This window comes from Cervus canadensis, chromosome 6 (genome assembly GCF_019320065.1).
Source record: "Cervus canadensis isolate Bull #8, Minnesota chromosome 6, ASM1932006v1, whole genome shotgun sequence".
NCBI lineage: Eukaryota > Metazoa > Chordata > Mammalia > Artiodactyla > Cervidae > Cervus > Cervus canadensis.
In genome coordinates this window covers 47,289,867-47,301,909 of record NC_057391.1, presented here as the reverse complement: position 1 = coordinate 47,301,909, position 12,043 = coordinate 47,289,867, and the positions used below count along the sequence as shown (strand labels likewise).

At 42.4% G+C, this 12,043-nt stretch overlaps 1 protein-coding gene across 1 annotated transcript in view; it reads right to left on the bottom strand.

The window, feature by feature from the left end:
• MYO1E (myosin IE) overlaps positions 1-12,043 on the bottom strand; it is a 212,991-nt gene that overhangs the window by 189,868 nt on the left and 11,080 nt on the right. The gene's annotated exons all lie outside the window — the stretch shown is intronic.

The window sequence follows — 12,043 nt, the reverse complement described above, 5'->3', positions numbered from 1 at the left end:
TCTACTGTACATCAACATGAGTCAGCCATAGCTATATATATATTTCCTCCCTCTTGAACTTCCCTCCCACCTTCCACCCCATCCCACCCCTCTACATTGTCACAGAACACTGGATTTGAGCTCCTTATGTCAGACAGCAAATTCCCACTATTTCTTGCAATTATAATCTTCCAACTTATAAGACTTTTGTCATGTGTATGAAATGGAAATAATCATGTGTTCATCATGCTTCTAGACAAGGCTGTGCTTCCTTCTCCCAGCCTGGGAATAAAGCAGAGAAGGATGTCTTTCTCCCACGCTGGTAATGAACTTCCAACAATCCATCAGGTACAAAAGGGTGAACTGAATTCATTCTACTCAGAAAATTCAAATACAATAAGCCTACTTTATATTACCCAGCCAATTAGAGAGGAGGGTGATGAGACATTTTGCCAAGAATTTTTCAAACAGCCAAGCTGACCTGTCCAAATTCAACAAATACATTACTAATAAACTTCATTCTGTGATCTCTCTTCCCTGCCATTCATTCCTCCCCAAATCAGTAGATGTCAAAGTCTGAAGTTGGGCAGAGGAAGTTGAGATGTGCCTGTTTCCCTGAAACATTTCTAACCTTACTCAATTGATCCCAATTTGGATGTATTTCCTTAACAAACTGTCTCTGAGTTGTATGTTGCCTGTTAAGAGACTGGAGATAAGTGGTATGGTTTCCCTAAAGTCTAGTCAGCCAAGACTTGAAAAATGCTAATGTACTAACTATATTGGGGATAGTTGTCTCTAGCTTTGGGGGGAGGCAGGAGAGCCAGGAGAAGGGGTATCTAGTATCAAGCTTCAGCCTTGATAGGGTTGTGAAACTTCACATACTCTTGGTGACTGGATTCGAAGCATGCTATAATATTCAATTTTTTGGTAACAGAGTTCATTTGGGGCTTCCCAGGTAGTGTAATGGTAAAGAATCCACCTGCCAATACAGGAGACCAAAGAGACGTGGGTTTGATCTCTGGGTTGGGAAGATCCCCCAGGGGGAGGAAATGGCAACCCACTCCAGTATTTTTGCCTGGGAAATCCCATGGACAGTGGAGCCTGGAGGGCTACAGTCTGTGGGGTTGCAAAGGGTCAGACACAAGTGAGCAACTGAGCACACACACACATAGTTCATTTATAATATCATGTTAATTTCAGATGTTATATACGTATGTATATATCTGCACTTTTTCCCTCGATTTTTCTATTATAGTTTATTACAAGATATTGAACATAGTTCCCTGCACTGTACAGAAAAAAATCCCTGTATTGGTAAAATTGTTGTATTGGTAGTGTGCATCTGTTAATCTCATACTCCCAGTTCATCCCCCAGCAATGTTCTTATTAATACTCAATGTAGGCTTCCCTGGTGGCTTAGTGGTAAAGAATTTGCTAGGAGACATGGGTTCAATCCCTGGGTTCAGAAAAGCTCACATGCCTCGGAGCAGCTAAGCTCATGCACCACAACTGTTGAGCCTGTGCTCTAGAGTCCAAGAGCTGCAATTACTGAAGGTCACACCCTAGAGCCATGCAACAAGAGAAGCCACTGCAATGAGAAACCCACAACTAGAGAGGAGCCTATAACGAAGACTCAGCACAACCAAAAATGAATAAATAAAATTATTTTTTAAGTAATACTCAATGTATTACCACCAGAAAAGAGAATGAAAACTATTCTCATTTCCTTTTTTAAAATAAATTAAACTGAAGTAGTTGCTGTTCAATTGCTAAGTTGTGTCCGACTCTTTGTGACCCCCCCAAGGACTGTAGCCCACCAGGCTCCTCTGTCCTCAGTGCCAGGAAACAATGAGGGGGAAAACATCTCTTTCCCGATCACCAGGCAGGCTCCTGCCTCTGGCTCAGGGTGGAACAAATCTACCTCAGTTGCCTGAGGTGGCTCCTGAGTCATCCCCACACCCCTGCTAGAGGACACAGTGAGTCACGGTGGCATTAACTGCTAGGAGCATACTTGAAGTATGAAAACCGGAGTTTTGGGAATTCCCTGGTGGTCCAGTGGTTGAAACTCCACGCTTCCACTGCAGGGAGCATGAGTTCAATCCCTGGCCAGGGAACCAAGATCCCACATGTCTTGGCACGGCCAAAAAAAACAAAAAGAGAAAACTGGAGTTTTAAGAACTGAGCAGAAGAAACAGAAGGGACATAAAAATCAAAAAGGACAAAGTTCATAGCATCCATCAGTCAAAAAACCATAGATGACAGAAAGAGAAACTAACTAGGCGATACCATCTCTGCCCCCAGGGATCATAGGCATTCCTTCACGGGAGAGTATGCCTGATCCACAAGCAACCATAATACTCCACACAAGTGCTGTGGAAAAGCTGTGAATGACCAGGGAATGAGGAGGGCAGACAGGAACACAAAAGAACAAAGGGAAAGATGGTAAATTCTGAGTGGTACTGTTGTTGTTTAGTTGCTAAGTCATGTCCAGCTCTTTTGCAACCCCATGGACTGTAGCCCACCAGACTCTTCTGTCCATGGGATGGTTCAAGCAAGAATACGAGAGTTGCGATTTCCTTCTCCAGGAGATCTTCCTGATCCAGGGATCGAACCCGCATCTCCTGCATCAGCAGGGGGATTCTTTACTACTTAGCCACCAGGGAAGCCCCTCTGAGGTATACAAAGAAACATAAATCATTTCTGATCTCAAGGGACTTACAGTCTCTCTGGAGAGTATGACTCATATACACACAGAGAGCAATGCAAGATTACATATTATTAAGTACCAAATAAATAACTCCAAGACTTGGGCGAGCATGAGAAGAAGGAGTGATACTGGTGAGCCAAATCAAAGGTTTTCCAGGAAATGAGGCTTTATTTGGACCTCAAAGTTTTTGATAAGTGACAAGAAAGGGAAAGGAAGTCCAGTCATGGAAACTGGCCTGACCAAGGAGTATATTCCAGCCAGGCTATACAATATGGACATGAAAATCAGCTCATCATTCATTCATCCAATCAATTTTTACTGAGCACCTATAGCATGCAGGCAGGCTTCCCAGGTGGCACTAGTGGTCAAGAATCCACCTGCAATGCAGAAGATGCAAGAGGCTGAAGCTGGATCCCTGGACCAGGAAGATCCCCTGGAGGAGGAAATGGCAACCCTTCCAGTATTTTCGCCTGGAAAATTTCATGGACAGAGGAGCCTGGCAGGCTATAGTTCACGGGGCTGCAGAGAGTCAGACACAACTGAGCGACTGAATGTGGGCACTATGCTAGGAGCTAATACTGCAGTCTAGGCATTTGGGTGGCCCTTATAAAGTTTACATATTCCAGAAGGACTACTGGAAAATAAGACTTGGACAGAGGCAGCCTGGAATAGATTTGAGACAGAACTGAATGTTGGGCTAAAGCCTATTCTCAGCAGGAGCTGAGAATTTCTGAGTAAGAGTGACAGGTGCAAAGCTCTATTTACCAGGAAGATGATTCTGGCAATGCTGTTTCTGCGAATTACAGGGAGAAGAGTGAAGACCACTTAAGAAACTCTTGGATGGTCCCAGTGTAAGACAATGCAGATTCAAACTAGCACAACAGCTGTGAAGAGGAAGACAGAGCCATGTGAAGACATACTTATGAGGCTTGGGAACCAACAGGAATCTGGAAGGGAGAGGGACAACAGACAATGTCTCCAGTCTAGGGGTCTGAGGGAATTCTAAAAGCGAAACCACTTAGGAGGGGAAGGTTAGGTACACTTCCTCCAGCCTCAGGGCTGGAATGTTCTGGAGGCTGAGCACTCTAACCTGGAGCCCATCTATATCCTGCCTCAGGCTCTCTTCAGTGCTATTGATATTCCCCAGTCAGGGTCTCTTTCTTCCTTCCCCAGCCTGATAAAATCTGTTCTCAGGCAGCTTTAGAAGATTGGACAGACTAATTCATAGTGACATGTCATTAACTGACAAATGCAGTGGTCCTCAAAGCAATCAGTAAGAGCAGTAAGCTCAACATCAACAGCAGGCCTAGAGGAGACATTCCAGGCATTTTGCAGAGAACCACCATTCCCATGTGTCTACTTCAGGACAGCCATCTCCGGAACTGCCTGGGAAAAACCTTTTCCCTCAGTCCCACCCCTGAGCATAACCCTGACATTTTTGCTTCAGCAGGATAATTAGAGACTATTGATTACATTCCTGAAAGCTGAAGGTGTTCAACTGCATCCTTAACCTTGGGAGATGATGTCCTGGAGGACAGCCATCAGGATTTCCCGGGGGGGGGGGGGGGGTTTACAATCACGTGACCTTGCTTGGGTTGCAGTGCTCCAATGCAGTGCTTTGCAATCACCTAGAAATCTTACCAAAATACAGATTCAGAATCAGTAGGTCTGGGGAGTGGGAGGACAGGGTGGGCTGAAGTTCTGCAGTTCTAACATCCCAAGTGATGCCCAGGCTGCCTTGATGTACTTGAGTACGTGTCTAGGATAGACAGCTTCTCTCCAAAGCAGATCTCAGATTCAGATGACCCTGAATTTAAATCCCTCCTCTGATACTTTTCAGATGAATGACTTTGAGTAGGTTACTTCACTCACATATTGTTTCCTCTTCTGTAAACCAAGAAAAATAATCTGTGTCTATATGTGTGCTCAGTTGTCTCTGACTCTTTTGCAACCCTGTGGACTATAGCCTGACAGGCTCCTCTGGCCAAAGGATTTTCCAGGCAAGAATACTGGAGTGGGTTGCCATTTCCTTCTCCAGGGGATCTTCCCGACCGAGGGATCAAACCCTCATCTGTTGCACTCCCTGCATTGGCAAAAAGGATTCTTAACTGCAGCCACCTGGGAAGCCCAAGGAAAATAATACTTAACTCAAAAGAGGTACAAACACTGGATGATCCAGAGGGGCTCCACAATAACTGTTAATTTCAATAGCAGATTCCCTACTCTTCAATGGTGTAGATAACTGTTAAATTCACAGCCTACCTACCTGCCCCATCCCCCCAGTGCTAAGGTCTCTAGAAGGAATTACTAAGAATGCAGAAGACAGAAAACCCTCAGAAACTAGAAAAGCCTTAGAAAAAAGTCTTTATCATCATGTAATCTTGCATAATCTTCATTCTGGACTGTGAAGTCAAGTCGGCCTTAGGAAGCATTACTACAAAGAAAGCTAATGGAGGTGACAGAATTGAAGCTGAGCTATTTCAAATTCTAAAAGATGATGCTGTGAAAGTGCTGCACTCAATATGCCAGCAAATTTGGAAAATTCAGCAGATGCCACAGGACTGGAAAAGGTAAATTTTCATTTCAATTCCAAAGAAAGGCAATGCCAAAGAATGCTCACATTACCATACAATTACACTCATTTCACATGCCAGCAAGATTATGCTCAAAATCCATCAAGCCAGGCTTTAGCACTACATGATCTGAGAACTTCCAGCTGTTCAAGCTGGATTAAGAAAAGGCAGAGGAACCAGAGATCAAATTGCCAACATCTGCTGGATCATCAAAAAATCAAGAGAGTTCCAGAAAAACATCTATTTCTGCTTTACTGACTACGCCAATGCATTTGACTGTGTGGATCACCACAAACTGTGGAAAATTCTTAATGAGATGGGAATACCAGACCACCTTACCTGTCTCCTGAGAAACCTGTATACAGGACAAGCAGCAGCAGTTAGAACCAGACATGGAACAACGGACAGGTTCCAAATTGGGAAAGGAGTACATCAAGGCTATATATTGTTACCCTGATTATTTAACTTCTATGCAGAGTACATCATGAGAAATCCCAGGCTGGATGAATCACAAGCTGGAATCGAGATTGCCAGGAGAAATATCAATGACCTCAGAAATGCAAAAAAAAAGAAATGCAGATACCACCACTCTAAGGACAGGAAGTAAAGAGTCTCTGAAAGGTGAAAGAGGAGAGTGAAGAAGTTGGATTAAAACTCAATATTCAAAAAACAAAAATCATGGCATCTGGTCCTATCACTTCATAGCAAATAGATGGAGGAAATGTGGAAACAGTGTCAGATTTCTTGGGCTCCAAAATCAATGTGGACAGTGACTGCAGCCATGATATTAAAAGATGCTTGCTCCTTGGAAAAATAGCTATGACAAACCTAGACAGTGTATTAAACAGTGGAGACATCAACTTTGGCAACAAAGGTCCGTGTAGTCAAAGCTATAGTTTTTCCAGTAGTCATGTATGGATGTGAGAATTGGACCATAAAGAAGGCGGACTACCGAAGAACTGATGCTTTCGAACTGTGGTGCTGGAGAAGACTCTTGAGAGTCCCATTGGACAGCAAGGCGATCAAACCAGTCAATCCAAAAGGAAATCAACCCTGGTACTCATTGGAAAGATTAATGTTGAAGCTCCAATACTTTGGCCACCTGATGCAAAGAGATAACTCATTGGAAAAGACCCTGATGCTGGGAAAGAGTGACAGCAAGAGGAGAAGGGGGTGACAGAGGTTGAGATAGTTGGATGGCATCACTGACTCAATGGCCATGAGTTTGAGCAAGCTCAGAGATAGTTAAGGACAGAGAAGCCTGGTGTGCTGAAGATCATGGGGTCACAAAGAGTCGGACACAACTTAGAGACTGAACAACAACAATCTTGCATAACTACAAGTGCATCCCAAAATGGCATTATCCTTTATTTGTCCAAGTGATTTATAACATTAAGATCTACTACATGATTTCCCAGCTCTGAAATTCCCAAACTTCAGTCTGCAGGGAAAGAAACCATTTCTTTTCTAAAGAGGCCAGTATACCTAGGTTTAACCAACACCAGTGTATTTAAGCTTCTTCAACAATCAAATTTCCTTTTCCCAAAAGTCAGATTCCACCCTGCATTGACAATGACTCCTGAAATACATCATACAGCTGTGTGATAAACTTAGAAAAATGTATTTACTACATGAACCAGAACAGTTTTACACTTGGAATTCTTTGTCTCAGGTGAAGAGGCAAAGCTTCTCTACATTTCTACATTTTGAAAAGCAAACCACAGCTCTATAAATGCTTGGTTTTGCCAGGATAAATATCAACATTCCCTGGCAAGTATTCATCTTTTAACCCCAAAAACCAAAGTAAGTGAGCCAAGTGAACATAATTACATAAATATCTGGCTCCAAAATAATCTACAGTTTGTTGTAACATATATAGTGTATAATTTTTTTTTTTTAATTCTCTCCCTTTTTCTCACTTTCCCCACCCTATACCCAGAAAAACTCATATTTAGAGAAAGCCACAACTATCACCAAGGGTGACCAACCTTTCAAAAAAACTTTAAGAGCAAACATCTAGAGCCATTTAAACCCCAAGGAAATGCCAGGGCACTGGAAAGTTCTAACTCTCAATGCAAATGAAGGTACTGGAATTTGTAAGGAGCAAAATAAACAAAACAATTAAGCTATTAGCATGTCTCCTAGGAGACAATCTGGCCTTTGGAGAAGAGCAAAGCCTGATCCCTCTTGGGCAAGGTGAGTGGTTATAGTTTGACTATCGAAAAACAAAGGCATTAAATACTCCTCTTTCAACCAGGATAGACAAAAACTTTCTCAAGAAATTTTACATAGCTGAACAAGAAAATCCTTCTTACCCTATGTTAATCTGATATCACCAAAACCTGCCTAACCACTCTCGTGCAACAGTGAAGAAAAGCCCTAAACAGAGGTCACCAGTCACACCTGATATTAAAAGTTTCCATTTGGAGATGGGAACTTTTCCTTAGAAAGGGGCCTGGTGAATTTTGTCCCCATTTCTGGCTGCAAAGTTGCACCAGCCCCTAAGGGAACAAGTTGGGACTGGCTGTGTGGCCTTAGGCAATCACCCCGCCTCTTCTGATGCCAGCTGAAGGAAGGCTAGAATAAAAGGAGTGAGGGTCAGGTGAAGACGCCCACCCAGCGTTTTCTACAGAAACCAAGCTCAACTTGTTAATATCCTGTTCTATTAAAAGAAAATACAAAAGGAAGCCCTACTGACTTTATTCCAGGGGGCTATTTTTATCTTGGAAACATTGCTAGTTTGCAATGAGTTAATCACCTACTTTAAATCACTCATCAATTCATTGGCACCTGCATCGCTACAACCATTCAACCCTCTGTACCATTTTGGCCTAGTGGGAAGTTTGGTTTTGTGCAACAAAGTCTCTGATGCTACTACCTGCCAGATATCAAGAGTGGTAGTGAAAACATAAAAAAATAAGCGTTATGCAGTGGCCCCTCAGGGAGTTTACAGCCCAGTAAGACAGAACAATAAGTATATTTATTGAAATAATATCACTAAAAAATCTCCCATTGGTAGAAGGGCCCCAACTTATCTTGCCTGTCTCATCCACGGAGTTCCTGGTCTGCAAGCCACCCAAATCTCCTCACTCCAAGTGTTTTAACTGGTGATCACAATACATATGTTCCCAGACTCTGTAAGTTACCGGACTTCTCCCCTTCTCTCCTGCCCCATCTTGGAGGTCCCTTCTACACTCTGGAAGGCTTAGAATACCTCACCCATCCACCTGGAGCTGACTGAACATGGAAAACTTATACTCCACAAAGCTCAAAAGGTGCCTATCTGTCCATTTTGTTGGTTGATGAGTTCCAGTACAAAGATTTCATGAGGACAGTCTGAATTTACAGTCTGAATTTGGAGGCCCCATGAATTTCAAATATCCTCATTCAGACCATCCTCCAAAACCACCTGCAATTAAAAAAAAAAAAAAGCCTATTGTCTGCTTCAAAATCCCATTTCAACTTTTTCAATTCCTTCTCCCATCTACTATCTCTGCCTGTTTCTCAAACATCTACACTTAGGAAAATCACTGGTAACCTATACAATAGATGTAGCTTTCCGGGAGAACTATTTTCACAGACTCTGAAAGAGCTGCAGGAGGAAGGCTGTCTGCCCTGGTTTCAACATTATAGCTGGCTGGCGAGTGAAGAAAGCCATGATGATGGGCAGAATGACTCCCCAGCTTTTGGTGAATGAGTGGCTCTCCTTTCAGGTGCCCTTTGAAGCATCTCTCTGCTTCTTCCCCTTTCTGTCCTCACTATTCCATCTTCCAAAGGACATGCTGAATGAAGTGAGGAGTGACACATCAGACAACTTCAGCATTCACACTAAAATCAAAGCTCCAGTGACATTTGAATGGCACGGCTCTTTCATGGATCCCTTCCTCCCCTGTTTCATTCCATTAGCTGAATGGCTAAGAGCTGCAGTTCACTGGCATGCATTTTAAGACTGCTTCACTGTGTTGGCAGTTCTGCACTCTACTTTTGTCCCTCAAGATAAAAGCCTAGGGAGCAGTTTGAACAAATGTATAACTCACAGCAGAAGGAAATGCAAGCATTTCTCCTCCAATACTACATTTAAAAATAGTACTATATACACCAAGTATGTGTGCGTGTGTGCTTTAGTCGTTCAGTCGTGTCCGATTCTTGCAACCCCATAGACTGTAGCCCACCAGGCTCCTCTGTCCATGGGATTCTTCAGGCAAGAATACTGGAGTGCGTTGCCATTCCTTCTCCAGGGGATCTTCCCAACCCAGGAATCAAACCTGGGTCTCCTGCATTGCAGGCAGATTATTTACTGACTGAGTTACGAGGGAAGCATTGAGTATCCCAAGTCCCAAAATGGAGGTGGAACACAAAGATGAAGAAGAAACAACTCTACCTGAAAAGTGGCTGATCAGAAGGGAAGATTAAATGTCCATAAACAGTCAGGAGATCTTTGCAGATCAACACTTCTGGGGTTTTGAAGATATCTTCCAATGAGGAGACTCAAGAAGGTGGAAGTGGGGCTGACTTCCAAGGAGATTTAAACCATTGGGGAACGAACTGATGGCTGCCACACATTAGCCAGAGAAAGGTGAGATTATCCAAGTCTGCAAGGGGCACAGCAAGTAGAAGAATTTGGCCAGGAGACCTCAGTGAGAGACAAGGCAAAAAGGGCAGGTGAAAGCCACATTGCACAGGTGGAATGCATAGGACTCGGCAGGGGGTAGAATTTTGCAATTCATTACATCTTAGCCTACATAAAACACACCTTTGCCAAAGGTCATAAATAGAACTACTGCAAAAACTGAAGAAGACTCATATTCATAGCCCCAAGAGGACAGTGCCTTATTGTCTCTGTAGAGCAGATGATGCTCATTTCCCACTGGCTGCTGAGTGCTAAACCCTCTTTCTCCTTCGAGGAGGAGCAAGAGGGTTCCAAGATGGGAGGAGAGTGCTCCCCTTCTTTTGGCAGCCTCAATAACATGTGCTCGTTTATATAGTTTTCACTTGCTTACATTTCTGCTCTTTGCAACCCTCCTCCGCTCAGGATGCAAGATAGATGGAGAATGTGGTTAGGGCTTGGGGGCAGGGAAGAGAAAGCTAGAAGGAAGAGGCTACCACAATTCCAATTTTTTTCTTACACCCCAAGTGCTAGTCCTACAAAACAGAAACAGAACACAGAACTCTGCTCCAGAGTCAAGTTATTAGAGTCCAGCAATTTCTTCTTATGTGTCCTCAATTAGTTAATATTAATTTTATAATAATAATGAATCCTCATCAGGGAAACAATAAGCATTTGAGTGTTTACATAAATGTCAAACCATTATGCCCTTGATTTATATTTGAGGTCTGTGCTGGACATATTTCTCTTCGTGATCACAAGAGAATATAAAAATCTAATAAAAGACTAATGCTGTAACTATTTTTATGCTTTACAACCATTCTGAAAAATCAAATTAGTTGCCAACAAATAATACCGAACATTATTTCATGGTAACTTATGTTGGTTTAATCTCAGTAAATTGGGAAAGTATCTCTAGGAATCTTACAAAGTTATTTTAACTCAGTACTTTCAACTTTCCTTCTCTCTAAAGCATTATTACATTAGCTTTTCAAACATTTCCAGTAAAAGCAGGTTTAGGAGCAAGATCCTAGACAAGAGACTTGTACTCTAAGGCCACCTCTTCTATTAACTTGCCAGGTGAACTTGGTCAGGCTACTTAAATTCCTGGACCTTAGAAAGTCATTTGGGTGGGCCATGGACCACTTTAGGGACTTAAGAATTCTTCTTCCCAGGAAAAGAAATGTACACATGGATATAGACACAAACTTCAGTGTACAATTTCCTAGACTCCCTCCTCCCTTCTCCTTCAACTCCTTCTGGGACAACTCTCATCTTGATATTCTAAGTTTAAAGGTATCTAATTATTGAAAGAAACAATTATTATTTGCATAGCCAGCACCATGACACAGGTACATATCAGAAAAAATGAAGTGACAAATAAGCATGAATTGACCCTGCAAATCCTATCTAAATTTAGGTAGTGCCTGAGTAGAGCTAGGATTGTAGAGTGGGGGGCCACCCCTGCCCTGCACACCAAAACTATGAATGCTGAGATATCAGCGCAAGATATTCTTGTGGACACAATGAGGCCACCCAGCGACTGGAGATGTCTACATTATTCTGTAAAAGAAAGCCCCCCCCCCCAAAAAAAAAGAAAGCCCAAAAGAGTCAAAAGAAAGCTACTTACTTTGGTTACGAAATACACCCTTCTTCCAACCTGAAGAGAAGATAGTACCAAGAGCTGAGAGCTGAGTTTTCCTTTATTTAAATGCCAGTGTGATAGAGATAGTTAAGAAGATTGGAATAATTATGTCAAAAAATGAGGACACCTAGAAGAAACCTATAAACATACAACCTACCAAGACTGGATCATGAAGAAACAAAAAATCTGAACAGATCAATTACTAATAAGGAGATTAAATCAGTATCTCAAACCTAACAAAAGAATTTCCAAAACCAGATGGCTTTACTGGTGAATTTTACCAAATATTTAAGGAAGAATGAATACCAATCCTTCTCAAATTCTTCTCAAAAATAGAAGAGGAAGGAACACTTCCAAACTCATTTGATAAGGCCAGCATTATGCTAATAAATCCTCAACAAAATGCTAACAAACTGAATTCAGTAATATAGGAAAAGAGAATTCCCCTGGCAGTCCAGTGGTTAGGACTTGGTGCTTTCACTGTCAGGACCTGGGTTCAATCCCTGGGAAACTAAAATCTTGCAAGCTGTGAG